General features: G+C 40.2%; 1 pseudogene; it reads left to right on the top strand.

Moving 5' to 3' along the window:
• The first annotated feature begins 7391 nt into the window (after nucleotides 1-7391).
• On the top strand, nucleotides 7392-8157 carry LOC133087746 (large ribosomal subunit protein uL30-like; annotated as a pseudogene).
• The last annotated feature ends 4316 nt before the right edge of the window (nucleotides 8158-12473 follow it).

Below are 12473 nucleotides of genomic sequence, written 5' to 3'. Positions count from 1 at the left end.
TAGTTGATTTACAATGTGTTAGTTTCTGCTGGACAGCAAAGTGATTCAGCTATATATGTGTGTGTGTATATATATATATATATATATATATATATATATATATATATACACACACACATATATAGGTGTATATATATATATATACACACACATATAGTCTTTAATTCAACTCTTTACATGTTGAATCTCTATCTTCTTCTATAAACTGGGAGATCCTTGACATTAAGACTCTTTATTATTCTTCTTTGACTCACCATTACCCCTCCCAGTGTCTGGCATATAATAGATGTCCAGTAAGTGTTCAAGAAATGGATGTGTACAGATGGATGGATGGATGGATGCAGTTATCGGTCTGAGTGGTATGGTAGTTGACTTAAACTAATCTGCCCCACTGATGATGAGCAACCTGCAGATGGACCATATCTACCTCTTACTTATTTACCTAAGAGCACTTACTACTCTGCAGGCCCAATAAACATGGCACAATCCATGCCTGTAAGGAACTCAGAATCTAACAGAGATGCACAGAGCCATCTATGATGAGAACCTCAACAGAGGAGTGCAAATACTTGTAGAGGCTCCTAGGACAAGGCTTCGGACATAGAATGTGTTCAGTAGGAGTATTTTTCACTGAATTGAATCAGATGACAAACTAGTCGGGAAGCTTTGAGCTTAAATTCCCACTTGCAAGCTGTGTGACTTTAGGCAAATTACTTACTTCATCTCTCCACACCCTGCAGATGTGTTTCAGTACTGACATGAACACCAGGTATAAGCCAGCTTGGCCTGTGCAGACAGGACCCAGCCTTTCACAGAAGCCACATTTTCACCAAAGAATGGTGGGGAGAGGGACAGAGGGGGACCAGGGAGGGACTTGAACCCCAAAACTGACCATTTCAGAGAGTCCGGGGGTTAGGTAAGCAGAGGAATGGGATGCCGCTTCCTGCTTATGTTCTGAACTCGTCTAAATGTCATCTTCCTGCCAACGCTGCCTTTATGGAAATTGTGATTTTGCTATTATTAGCAATGTAAAACAGGCACTGTAAACAGATCGCAGACAATGAGCCTTTGTTAGAAACACCCCATTTAGTTCTGGGCCCTGGCTCCTTCCACACCTGGATATATAACATCTATTTTAACAATACCACTTAAGAGGCAGCTGTTGTGTCAGGGGAAATTGTCTTACTTAGAAACTGTAGAGCTTTCAGGAAGAGGTTAATGGTACATGCTGGAGTCTGGCCCTTTATCCTCTTAAAGCACAGAAGTGGATGCCTCCACATACACGGCAGGCGTTATTATTAACATGGTAAGTCTGTGCTGCCATTACTTTTTTTCTGTTTGCTAATTCAGAGAGGAGACTTGAGGGTCTGAGCATTTCTGTCGGTTGTGAAATATATTCCCATGCTTCCCACGTGCTGTGAGCAGGCATGCCATCCTTAATAACAATTTCAGGAGTCCTGCAGAAAATCTGAGGCTACTAAGTTTAGCCCCACAGCTTATGAGTCTGTAACTCACAAGATTAATGTTGAATCTAATTTTGTGGAGTCTGAATATTACTGCCATGATTTCCTTTCCTTTCTTTGACGTGCTCTGAGAGTTCCATCTCTTCTCCTTGAGCTTTTCCACACCTCTGTGCTCTACTGGCATTTCTGTTTTTAAAAGCTGTGAGTCACCACAGACTTAGAGAACAAACTTATGGTTAGCAGGGGGAAAGCGTGGGGGGAAGGGATAGTTAGGGAGTTTGGGATTGACATGTACACACTGCTATATTTAAAATGGATAGGGACTTCCCTGGTGGTGCAGTGGTTAAGAATCCGCCTGCCAATGCAGGGGACACAGGTTCAATCCCTGGTCTGGGAAGATCCCACATGCTCTGGAGCAACTAAGCCTGTGCACCAAAACTATGGAAGCCCACGTGCCCTAGAGCCCATGAGCCACAACTACTGAGCCCACGTGCTGCAACTACTGAAGCCCGCATGCCTAGAGCCCGTGCTCTGCAACAAGAGAAGCCACCACAGTGAGAAGAGTGCGCACCGCCACAAAGAGTAGCCCCCACTCACTGCAACTAGAGAAACCCCACGTGCAGCAACGAAGACCCAATGAAGCCAAAAAAATTGTTTTAAATAAAAATAAAATGAAATAAAATTGGTAACCAACAAGGACCTACTGTATAGCACAGGACACTCTGCTCAATGTTATGTGGCAGCCTGGATGGGAGGGAAGTTGGGGGAGAATGGATACACGTATATGTATGGCTGAGTCGCTTTGCAGTGCATCTGAAACTATCACAACATTATTAATCGGCTATACTCCAATATTAAATAAAAAGTTTAAAAAACTAAAATAAAACACACACACACAAATAAATAAAATAAAATAATTTCATGGGGAACAAAAAAGCTGAGTCAGTTATTCCATTTTCTCAGTTCTTGTAAAGATTATCTGAAATTGTTATAAAGATCAGAGTGTCTGTATACATACATGCACACACACACACACACACACACACACATGCATTTGGAATGAAGGAAGTTCTGTCACATTTGGACAAAACAAGTCCTTGAAGCGTCACCTGAATGAGCACCAGATGTCATGATGACCCCACCATTTAACAACAGCAACCGTTTATGTGTTCTGCGAAAGTATTGATAAATAGTGGTTATTAAGAATCCTGGAAAGGGACCTTCAAGACGGTGGAGGAGTAAGATGTGGATATCACCTTCCTCCCCACAAATACATCAAAAATACATCTACATGTGGAACAACTCCTACAGAACACCTACTGAATGCTGGCAGAAGACCTCAGACTTCCCAAAATGCAAGAAACTCCCCACATATCTGGGTAGGGCAAAAGAAAAAAGAAAAAACAGAGACAAAAGAATAGGGATGGGACCTGCACCTCAGGGAGACAGCTGTGAAAGAGGAAAAGTTTCCACACACTAGGAAGCCCCTTCAGTGGCGGAGACGGAGGGGTGGGTCGGGGGGAAGCTTCGGAGCCACAGAGGAGAGCACAGCAACAGGGGTGCAGAGGGCAAAGCGGAGAGATTCCCGCACAGAGGATCAGTGCCGACCAGCACTCACCAGCCTGAGAGGCTTGTCTGCTCACCCGACGGGGCGGATGGGGGCTGGGAGCTGAGGCTCGGGCTTCGGAGGTCAGATCCTAGGGAGAGGACTGGGGTTGGCTGCGTGAACACAGCCTGAAGGGGGCTAGTGCGCCACAGCTAGCCAGGAGGGAGCTTGGGAAGAAGTCTGGAACTGTCTAAGAGGCAAGAGACCATTGTTTTGGGGTGCGCAAGGAGAGGGGATTCAGAGCACCGCCTAAATGAGCTCCAGAGATGGGTGCAAGCCGCAGCAGCACGGCTATCAGTGCAGACACCAGACACAGGCATGAAACACTAAGGCTGCTGCTGCAGCCACCAAGAAGCCTGTGTGCAAGCACAGTTCACTATCCACACCTCCTCTCCCAGGAGCCTGTGCAGCCCACCACTGCCAGGGTCCCATGATCCAGGGACAACTTCACTGGGAGAACACATGGCACGCCTCAAGCTGTTGCAATGTCACACCAGCCTCTGCTGCTGCAGGCTCACCCCGCATCCATACCCCTCCCTCCTCCCGGCCTGAGTGAGCCAGAGCCCCCTAATCAGCTGCTCCTTTAACCCCGTCTTGTCTGAGTGAAGAACAGATGCCCTCAGGCGACCTACATGCAGAGGTGGGGCCAAATCCAAAGCTGAACGCCAGGAGCTGTGCGAACAAAGAAAAGAAAGGGAAATCTCTCCCAGCAGGTTCAGGAGCAGCAGATTAAATCTCCACAATCAGCTTGATGTACCCTGCATCTGTGGAATACCTGAATAGACAACGAATCATCCCAAATTGAGGCAATGGACTTTGGGAGCAACTATAGACTTGGGGTTTGCTTTCTGCATCTAATTTGTTTCTGGTTTTATGTTTATCTTAGTTTAGTATTTAGAGCTTATTATCATTGGTAGATTTGTTTATTGATTTGTTTGCTCTCTTCCTTTTCTTTTAATATATATATATATTTTTTCCTTTTTCTCTTTTTGTGAGTGTCTCTGTATATGCTTCTTTGTGTGATTTGTCTGTATACCATTGCTTTTACCATTTGTCTTAGGGTTCTGTCTGTCCGTTTTATTGTTTTGTTTTGTACAGTTTTTAGCACTTATTATCATTGGTGGATTTGTTTTTTAGTTTGGTTGCTCTTTTCTTTATTTATTTTTAATTACATTTTTATTTTTAATAATATTTTTTATTTTAATAACTTTATTATCTTTTTTTTTCTTTCTTTTTTTTTCTCCCTTTTCTTCTGAGATGAGTGACTGACAGAGTCTTGGTGCTCCGGCCAGGTGTGAGGCCTGAGTCTCTGAGGTGGGAGAGCTGAGTTCAGGACCTTGGTCCACCAGAGAACTCCCAGCCCCATGTAATATCAAATGGCAAAAGCTCTCCCAGAGATCTCCATCTCAACGTTAAGACCCAGCTCCACTCAACGACAAGCGAGCTACAGTGCTGGACACGCTATGCCAAACAACAAGCAAGACAGGAACACAACCCCACCCATTAGCAGAAAGGCTGCGTAAAATCATAAAAAGTTCACAGACACCACAAAACATGCCCCCAGACGCAGTCCTGCCCACCAGAAAGACAAGATCGAGCCTCATCCACCAGAACACAGGCACCAGTCCCCTCCACCAGGAAACGTACACGACCCACTGAACCAACCTTAGCCACTGGGGCAGACACCAAAAACAACGGGAACAATGAACCTGCAGCCTGCGAAAAGGAGACCCCAAACACAGTAAGTTAAGCAAAAAGAGAAGACAGAGAAATACACAGCAGATGAAGGAGAAGGTAAAAACCCACCAGACCAAACAAATGAAGAGGAAGTAGGCAGTCTACCTGAAAAAGAATTCAGAGTAATGATAGTAAAGATGATCCAAAATCTTGGAAATAGAATGGAGAAAATACAAGAAACGTTCAACAAGGACCTCAAAGAACTAAACAGCAAACAAACAATGATGAACAACACAATAAATGAAATTACAAATTCTCTAGAAGGAATCAATAGCAGAATAACTGAGGCAGAAGAACAGACAAGTAACCTGGAAGATAAAACAGTGGAAGTAACTACTGCAGAGCAGAATAAAGAAAAAAGAAGGAAAAGAATTGAGGATAGTCTCAGAGACCTCTGGGAACATTAAACACACCAACATTCGGTTATAGGGGTCCCAGAAGAAGAAGAGAAAAAAAAAAGGGACTGAGAAAATATTTGAAGAGCTTATAGTTGAAAACTTCCCTAATATGGGAAAGGAAATAGTCAATCAAGTCCAGGAAGCACAGAGAGTCCCATACAGGATAAATCCAAGGAGAAACACGCCAAGACACATATTAATCAAACTATCAAAAATTAAATACAAAGGAAAAATATTAAAAGCAGCAAGGGAAAAGCAACAAATAACCTACAAGGGAATCCCCCTAAGGTCAACAGCTGATCTTTCAGCGGAAACTCTACAAGCCAGAAGGGAGTGGCAGGACATATTGAAACTGATGAAAGGGAAAAACCTACAACCAAGATTACTCAACCCAGCAAGGATCTCATTCAGAATCGACGGAGAAATTAAAACCTTTACAGACAAGTAAAAGCTAAGAGAATTCAGCACCACCAAACCAGCTTTACAACAAATGCTAAAAGAACTACTCTAGGCCGGAAACACGAGAGAAGGAAAAGACCTACAATAACAAACCCAAAACAATTAAGAAAACGGTAATAGGAACATACATATTGATAATTACCTTAAATGTAAATGGATTAAATGCTCCCACCAAAAGACATAGATTGGTTAATGGATACAAAAACAAGACCTGTATATATGCTGTCTACGAGAGACCCACTTCAGATCTAGGGACACATACAGACTGAAAGTGAAGGGATGGAAAAAGATATTCCATGCAAATGGAAATCAAAAGAAAGCTGGAGTAGCAATTCTCATATCAGACAAAATAGACTTTAAAATAAAGACTATTACAAGAGACAAAGGAGGACACTACATAATGATCTAAATGTCCATCGACAGATGAATGGATAAAGAAGATGTGGCACATATATACAATGGAATATTACTCAGCCATAGAAAGAAACAAAATTGAGTTATTTGTAGTGAGTTGGATGGACCTAGAGTCTGTCATACAGAGTGAAGTAAGTCAGAAAGAGAAAGACAAATACTGTATGCTAACACATATATATGGAATCTAAAAAAAAAAAAAAAAGGTACTGATGAACCTAGTTGCAGGGCAACTAGATTGACATAGAGAATGGACTTGATGATATGGGGTGGGAGGGCGAAGCTGGGGCAAAGTGAGAGTAACATCGACATATATACACTACCGAATGTAAAATAGTTGGCTGGTGGGAAAAAGCAGCATAGCACAGGGGGATCGGCTCGGTGCTTTGTGATGACCTAGAGGGGTCGGATAGGGAGGATGGGAGGGAGGCTCAACAGGGAGGGGATATGGGGACATGTGTATGCATATGGCTGATTCACTTTTTTGTGCAACAGAAACTCACACAGTATTGTGAAGCAATTATACTCCATAAAAAAATAAAAAATCGTATTCAGTTTCTTCCCAAGAAACCAGTACCCTGTATAAAAACATTGTGTGTCAACAGTTTACTTTGATGCAGAGCAAAGAATGGGGCACTGGTGTGATTCTTCACAAATCTTAGCTTGGCCACCAAGCAATATTACCCACCATCCTGAGAAATTTCTTACTTTCCCACCATGTCAAACATTTGGAGTTAATGCTGCAAATCAACAAACGAATTTTTAGAATTAGACATAGAGAACAATGAGATATAATTGAGAAGCCAGTACTTCACCTTTTTGGTCAAATGAATTCTGACAGGGTGCCAAGATAATTCAATGGAGAAAGAATAGTCTTTCAACATATGGTGCTAGGACAACTGGACTGCCACCAGCAAGAGAATGAAGGTAGACTCCTTCCTCACACCATATACAAAAATCAACTCTAAGGATCATAAACCTAATTGTAAGAGTTAAAACCATAAGACTCTTAAAAGAAAACAAACCTGCAAATACCTTCATGACCTTGGATTAGGCAATAATTTCTTAGGGATGACACCAAAAGCACAAGTAAGAAAAGAAAAAAATAAATTGGACTTCATCAAAATTAAGACTTTTTATGCTTTAACAGACACCATCAAGAAAATGTAAGGACAACCCACCAAATGGGAGAAATATTTGCAAATCATATATCTAAAGGACTTGTATCTAGACTGTATAAAGAATTTTTATAACTCAATAATTTAAAAAAATGAATAACCCAATTTAAAAACGGGCAGCTCTTTCCCAGCTGTTACCATGGAGGGTGCAGAAGAGAAGAAAAAGAAGGTTTGTGCTGTGCCAGAAAACTTTAAGAAAAAGTGAAAGAATTTTGCAGAGCTTAAGATCAAGTGCCTGAGAAAGAAGTCTGCCCAAAAGATGCTTCGAAAGGCAGGGAGGAAGCTTATCTATGAAAAAGCTAAGCACCATCCGAAGGAATACAGGCAGATGTACAGAACCGAAATTCGAATGGCTAGGATGGCAAGAAAAGCCAGCAACTTCTATGTACCTGCAGAACCCAAACTGGCATTTGTCATCAGGATCAGAGGTGTCAATGGTGTAAGCCCAAAGGTTCAAAAAGTGTTGCAGCTTCTTAGCCTCCATCAGATCTTCAATGGTACCTTTGTGAAGCTCAATGGCACCTTTGTGAATTCTCAGCATGTTAATTAACATGCTGAGAATTGTGGAACCATACACTGCGTGGGGGTACCCAAACCTGAAGTCAGTAAACGAACTCATCTGCAAGCGTGGTTATGGCAAAGTCAACAAGAAGCGAAGTGCCCTGACAGATAATGCATTGGTTGCTCCATCTCTTGGCAAATATGGCATCATCTGCAGGAAGGATCTGATTCATGAGATCTATACCATTGGAAAACATTTCAAAGAATCAGACAACTTGCTGTGGCCCTTTAAATTGTCTTCTCCACAAAGCAGAATGAAGAAAAAGACCACCCATTTTGTAGAAGGTGAAGATGCTGGCAACAGGGAAGACTAGATCAACAGGCTTATTAGAAGGATGAACTAAGGTATCTACCGTGATTATTTTTGTAATCTGGTCAGTTAATAAACAGTGACTGCTTTCAAACTGGAAAAAAATAAATAAAAATGGGCAAAGGATCTGAACAGACCTTTCTCCAAAAAATGGCTAATAATCTCATGAAAAAGTGCTCAGTGACATTATCCATCAGGGAAACACCAATCAAAACCACAGTGAGATGGCACTTCACATCCTGTCAAAAAGTAGATAATCACAAGTGTTGTGGAGGATATGGAGAAAATGGAACCCACATGCATTGCAGGTGGCAATGTAAAATGTTGCGTCTGCTGTGGGAAACACTCTGGCAGTTCTTCAAAAGGTTAAATGTACAGTTACCATAGGACACAGCAATTCTAATCCTAAGAATATACCTGAGAGAAATAAAAACATATGTCCACATAGAAACCTGTACACAGATGTTTACAGCAGCAGCATTCATAATAGCCAAAAAATGGAAACAACCCAAATGTCCATCAGCTGATGACTGGATAAATAAAATGTGGTATATCCATGTAATGTAATGTTATTTGACAATGAAAAGGAATGAACTTTTCCTATATAGCACTGATACATATTATAAACTGGAGAAACCTTGAAAACATTATGTTAAGTGAAAAGAGCCAGTCACAAAAGGCCACATATTATATCATTTCATTTCAATGGAATATCCAGAATGGGCAAATCTATAAAGATAGGAAATAGATTAGAGATTGACAGGGGAATTCCCTGGTGGTCCAGTGGTTGGGACTCTGCACTTTCACTGCCAGGGCCCGGGTTTGATCCCTGGTCGGGGAACTAAGATCCTGCAGGCCACACGGCATGGCCAAAAAGAAAAAAAAAAAAAGATTAGTGATTGACTAGGGGTGGGAGGTGGGGGGGAAATGGGAAGTGACTACTGGTGGGTGTGAAATTTCTTTTTGGGTTGATGAAAATGAAAAGTTGATTGTGATGGTTGCACAACTCTGTGACTACACTAAAGCCTATTGAACTGTATATTTTAAATGAGTGAATGATATTTCTATAAAGCTGTTTAAAAAGAAAAAAAAATTCTTAGGAATAAATTTAGCCAAGGCAGCAAAAGACTTGTATATTGAAAACTACAAAACATTGCTGAGAGATGTAAATGAACAGAAAGACATCCTGTGTTCATGGATTGGAAGAGTTAACATTATTAAGTGACATTGCTATCTAAAGCAATCTACAGATTCGATGCAATCCCTATTAAAATTTCAATGGTGTGTATTGCATTGTATTGTTTTGTTTTGTTTTGCTTCTTGAAGAAATAGAAAAATTCAACCTAAAATTTATATGGAATCTCAAGGGACCCCAAATAGCCAAATAAATCCTGAAAAAGAGGAACAAAGTTGGAGAATTCACGCTTCTTGATTTCAAAACCAACTACAAAGTTCTAGTAAGAAAACTGGTTATCCACATGCAAAAGAACGAAACTGGACTCTGATCTTACATCATATACAAAAATTAACTCAAGAAGGATCAAAGAGCTAACTTAAGCACTAAAAATACAGAAATCTTAGGAAAAATCATGGGAAATCTTCAAGACATTTGACTTGATAATGATCTTGGATATGACACCAAAGTCACAGGCAACTAAAGAAAACATAATTAAGTTGGACTTTATGAAAATTAAAGACTTTTGTGCCTCAAGGGAGAGTGAAAAAAACACCATAAAATATTTGCAAATTATATATCTGATAAGGGATTAATATCCAGAATATGTAAAGAACTCCTAAAACTCAACAACAGCAAAAACCCAATTAAAAAATGGGCAAAAGATTTGAATAGACATTTCTCTAAAGAAAATATACAAATGGCCAATAAGCACATGAGAAGATATTCAACATCACCAGTCACTAGGGAAATGCAAATCAAAACCACGAGATACCACTTTAAACCCATTAGGATGACTACCATAAAAAATGGAAAATGACCAGTGTTGATGAGGATATGGAGGAATTGGTGGTGCACGCATTGCTCGTGGAAATGTAAGATGGTGGAGATGCTGTGGAAAACAGTTTGTGGTTCCTCAGAAAGTTAAACATAGAATTACTGTATGATCCAGCAATTCCAATTCTGAGCATACACCCCAAAGAACTGAAAACAAGGACTCAAATAAATACTTGTATACCAATGTTCATAGCAGCATTGTTCACAAATAAGCCAAAGGGTGGAAACAACCCAACTCATCTGTCTACCCACAGATGAGTGGATAAACAAAAGGTGGAATATACATACAATGGAATGTTATTCAGCCATAAAAAGAAATGAAATTCTTACGAATGCTACATGGATGAACCTTGAAAACACCATGCTAAATGAAATAAGCCTGAAACAAAAGTACAAATATTGTATGATTCTACTTATCTGAAACACCTAGAATAGGCAAATTCATAGAAACAGAAAGTAGAATAGTGGTTACCAGGAGCTTTGGGGGCATGTGGAGTGAGTAGTTATTGTTTAATGGGTACAGAATTTCTGTTTGGGATGATAGAAGAAAAAGATCTGGATATATATAGTGGTGATGATTTAAAAAAAAAAAAGATAGTGGTGATGGTTACACAACACTGTGAATGTACTTAATGACACCAAATTGTAAAATTAAAAAGGGTTAAAATGGTAAATTTTATTGTATGTATATTTTACCACAAAGCGGGGCGGGGTGGGGGGGTGGAAGGGGGACATCATTACCATCCTGACAGTTCTTGTTACTGTCTTTTTCTAAATTAAAAAGAAAGTTTCCTGGGCTTCCCTGGTGGCGCAGTGGTTGAGAATCTGCCTGCCAATGCAGGGGACGTGGGTTCGAGCCCTGGTCTGGGAAGATCCCACATGCCACGGAGCAACTAGGCCCGTGAGCCACAATTACTGAGCCTGCGCGTCTGGAGCCTGTGCTCCGCAACAAGAGAGGCCGCGATAATGAGAGGCCCGCGCACCACGATGAAGAGTGGCCCCCACTTGCCGCAACTAGAGAAAGCCCTTGCACAGAAACGAAGACCCAACACAGCCATAAATAAATAAATAAATAAATAAATAAATAAACCAAAAAAAAAAAAAAAAAAAGTTTCCCTAATAATCCTATTTCTTGGGACTTCACTGGTGGTCCAGTGGTTAAGAATCTGCCTTCCAATGCAGGGGACACAGGTTCGATCCCTGATCCAGGAACTAAGATCCCACATGCCGCAGGGCAACTAAGCCCACGCACCACAACTACTGAGCCCGTGCGCCACAACAAGAGAGAGAAGCCCAAGTGCCGCAACGAAGAGCCCGCACACTGCAACAAAAGATCCTGCATGCCACAAGGAAGATCCCACATGCTGCAACTAAGACCCGAAGCAGCCAAAATTTTTTAATTAATTAATTAATTAATTTAAAAAAATAATAATCTTATTTCTCTACATCCTTCCTTTTTTAAAGGTTAGTGTTTGTGTAAAAGACAATTTGCATAAAGAAGTTTAATATTCACTATTAACCATGTTATAAATTTTAGAGGAGTTAAAATTTTTGCTTCAATAAGGGACATTAAAAAAAAAAAAAAACTTTCTGTGGGTTAATATTCAACTGGCCAGTATTGCAATACCTAGTTTTTACCTTATTTAAGTGATCTTGGACAAGTTACTTGAACTCTTCAATCTTCAGTTTCCCCACCTGTGAGTAGGTAGAATACTTCCCCCACAGGATTTCTATAAAAATTCAGTTATGTCAGAGTTTTTTGTGGAATTTGACAGACTAATCCTGAAGTTTCCAGAAAAGTGTAAAGGACCAAGACTAGCCAAGACGCACTTGAAGAAGAACAAGAAAATGAGTCTTGCCCTATCAAATATCAAGAATTATTATAAAGCTCTAGGAATGAGATAGTGGAGACACAGGGGTTACAAACTGAACAATGAAATAAAATAGAAGTTCCAAAAACAGAGCCAGATGTATATATATAAACTTATGACAAGGCTGCCATTGCTTATCAGTGAGGAAATTCATGGTTATAGGGACTACTGTCTATCTCCATGGGAAAAGAAAGACATATTGCCCTATTTCACACCAAACACAAAAATCAATTCCAATGGATAAAGAAGATGTGATGTGTATATATATGTATGTATGTATACAATGGAATACTACTCAGCCATAAAAAAGAATGAAATTATGTGATGTACTGTTTTGAAAATGATGATTTTTTTTCTTTTTTTATTTTTAAACATCTTTATTGAAGTATAATTGCTTTACAATGGTGTGTTAGTTTCTGCTTTATAACAAAGTGAATCAGTTATACATATACATATGTTCCCATATCT

The sequence above is a fragment of the Eubalaena glacialis genome, chromosome 3 (assembly GCF_028564815.1).
Source record: "Eubalaena glacialis isolate mEubGla1 chromosome 3, mEubGla1.1.hap2.+ XY, whole genome shotgun sequence".
NCBI lineage: Eukaryota > Metazoa > Chordata > Mammalia > Artiodactyla > Balaenidae > Eubalaena > Eubalaena glacialis.
Note: the sequence above shows the minus strand (reverse complement) of the source record. Positions and strands in the feature narration are given on the sequence as shown.